Source organism: Peromyscus californicus, unplaced genomic scaffold (genome assembly GCF_007827085.1).
Source record: "Peromyscus californicus insignis strain IS unplaced genomic scaffold, ASM782708v3 Scaffold_10__1_contigs__length_136768540, whole genome shotgun sequence".
NCBI classification, from domain to species: Eukaryota; Metazoa; Chordata; class Mammalia; order Rodentia; family Cricetidae; genus Peromyscus; species Peromyscus californicus.
In genome coordinates this window covers 39,815,986-39,819,392 of record NW_026294391.1, presented here as the reverse complement: position 1 = coordinate 39,819,392, position 3,407 = coordinate 39,815,986, and positions in this window count along the sequence as shown.

The following is a 3,407-nucleotide window of genomic DNA, read 5'->3' as shown; positions in this document are numbered from 1 at the left end:
GGTTACAAACTGTATGGCCGTGGCAGGCTTCTTGCTAACTGTTCTTACAGCTTAAATTAATCCATTTCTATTAATCTATACCTTGCCACGTGGCTTGTGGCTTTCCGGTACTTCACATGCTGTTTCTCATCATGGCGGCTGGCAGTGTCTCTCTGACTCAGCCTTCCACTTCCCAGCTCTATTCTCCTCCTTGTCCCGCCTATACTTCCTGCCTGGCCACGGGCCAATCAGTGATTTATTTATTGACCAATCAGCAACACATTTGACATACAGACCATCCCACAGCACTCAAGTCTCCAGTGTTTCTGATCACGTTCTTCAGAATGCTGATCACTCCAACTTTTATGCCCAGTCCTACAGATGCATTTTATCTATACTTCTCACTCTTACTTTTATTCCTGTAGGTTTCATTGGGCCCAATTTCTGAAGATATCAGAGCTACTTTCTATACTAACATCAGTAAAAGATTTCCTACATGAACAAAGACATGGGGTTTTAGAAGTGAACTGTCATTCACCAAGAGGTGTCTAATAATCATACAGAATGCTCTTCATCATGCAAGCTTGAAAAAGAACAAGTCATCTTAATGTACTTACTGACTTATTAGTATGATTAATTATCTTCATTGATTATGGAATAGAAACTGTCCCAATATTTTGAGTGAATATTTCTGTGCTGTGTTTTGGCAAGTTAATTCATTGTTCTCTTCAGTTTAAATAATTTTCATTCCTTAAAGTTTTCCCATACCAGTGGAAAATATGATCGGTCTTTCTTTGTTTTGTGGAGAAATTTTGTGAAGATTGGAGAGAATTTTTTAGATTTTTTTAGAAGAAAAACTGTGCAGGTACTTACTACAAAGCATGACTATAAAATAGAGTTGGTTTTGTTCAAGTAAATCAAAAGAGAAGAGGGAAGTGAGAATTCAAAAGGAATAACTATTCTGAGAACTTTTCCAAAAATAGATGGAAAATATACACAATATAAAATAAGTAGCTAGCAATATATATATGTATATATATATATATATATATATATATATATATATATTTAAAAGCAGCCCATCAATGATAAATGACTCAGAGTTGAGATAAATTTTAAAAGAAAAGTGTTACAGCTTAACTTCAACCACAACCTTCCACTCAGTTGGAAAAGCTGGTTTCCAGAATTTTGTGAAATTTCAGTTTCCAGAATTTTGTGAATATGTATGGTTCATACAACAACCACATAATCTCATATTCCCAGCCTTCTTATTTTCAGATCTAGGTCTCCAAGTCAAGAAATTGATCACCTGGTACTCAGAAGAATAGCAGAACTATTAGCCTTTTGATCCCACATTAAGTTAGGTAGGCTAACTACTGAACAAGTAGATCTGAAATATTTAATGGCTCAGTCTCACAAAATAAGCTTACTTTTTACTCATACAATTGATTATTTCAGTAGCACTTTTTGGAACTCTTTAGAATTGAATAAAAAAGAAAATACAATATACTCAATACTCTGGGACACAATGGAGGCAAGTTCATAGTGCCAAGTGCTAAAGAAAAAAAACTGGATACATCCCAAATTAATAACTTAACAACACACTTGAAAGCCCTAAAAAAACAAGGATAAATGATACCCAAACAAAGCAGATTGGAAGAAATAATCAAATTTTGGGTAGAAATCAATGAAAAAGAAAAAAAAACTAAAAATGCAATACAAAGAATCAATGAAAGAATCATTTTCCTTAAGAAAAATCATTAAAATTAACAAATTTTTACCCAAATTAACCAAAGAGAAAGAAAGTGGATTCAAATAAATAAAATTAGAGCTGAAAACGGAGGCATTACAACAGAAAACCAGGGATTAAGATAATCATAAGAACATACATACTTTTGAAATCTGTGTTCCACCAAATTGGAAAACCTGCAATGAATGAATGATATGATCTACCAAAGTTTTAAGTTTTAAATTATTGATTTGAAGATGAAATATACCCATAACACATTATTAAATGGGAGCAATAATTAACAAACACCCAACCAAAAACGCCCAGAGCTAGATGGATTCAGAAGAACTAACACCAACACTAATAAATTATTCCACAAAATAGAAACTGTTCTATTTTTATGATGTCACCATTTCCCTGATACCAAAAGCACACAAAGACTCAAATGACAAGAATATTATAGGCAAATATTCCTTATGAAATTTGATGTAAAAATACTTAATAAAATACTTGCAAATTGGGTCCAAGAGCACATAAGAAGATCATGCACCATGATCAAGTTGGCTTCATCTCAGAGATGCAAGAATTATTCAGCATTTGTAAGTCAAAAACTGCAATTCCTCCAGATAAACAGAGTAAAAGTCAAAAACCTTGGTTATCTTATTAGATATAGAAAAGGCCTTTGTCAAGAATCCAGTATCCCTTCACAATAAATGTTTGGGAAAGAATAGGAAAACAAAAGACTTAGTTCTACATAATAAAGGCAATTTACAGAAATTCCATAGTCTTCATCATCCTAAATGGAGAGAGATTCAAAACATTTTCACTAAATTCAGAGGCAAATCAAAATTATAATCATTTCTATTAGTGTTGTGTTGATCAATGATGGATTGCATGTTTAATTTCTAGCATATTAATAACATTTGTTATTTGTAATATGAAAAAATCAATCCACATTATTTTTTATTATTTATTGGTTTCATATAGAGATTTATGCAATATCATGGAGGAAATGACTTGAAAAATCACTGGTAACATTTTAAAAGATTATCTCTCACTCTGTGTAAACAAAAAGACATTTCTCTGATTCTTTGATATAATTATTTTACAATATATAAATCATCACTTAAATGTTATCAAGTATATAATTTCTACATTATGCATTTTGAAATGCATAGGTGAGATTCTACTGGTCAAATGAAGCAGAAAAATATGCATTGTGTCATTGGGTTTATCTCAAATGGGGCACTTAGAATAGATGATTTCTCATTTACTTTGGATTAGTGAGACTAAATAAGCCTGAGAACTCAGAGATAAGTAGATGCATGCTCATTTTCCCTGATCTCTGTATTCCCATAAATAAGAGGGATTTGATACAAAAATAACTGGAAGTTGTACTGACATGTCATTTTGCAGGGAATATCTTATTGGTGTGGGCTGATGTTAGAAGGAAGGAATAGCACAGAAGTGTGAAGGTGACTCATAATGTCATGTTCATATTATTTTCTATAAATAAGAAAGATAACATGCATCATTATGAAATATAGCTGAATCCGTTTTTTTTTACCCCAGTGCCAAGTTATATTATTTCGCACTTCCACTATTGTTATGAATATGAACTTTGAAGGCTCCAGTGGAAAGTCAAAATGATTTTAAAGATATGCATCTTCTATACAAGACGTTCAATTTTTCTCCCTTT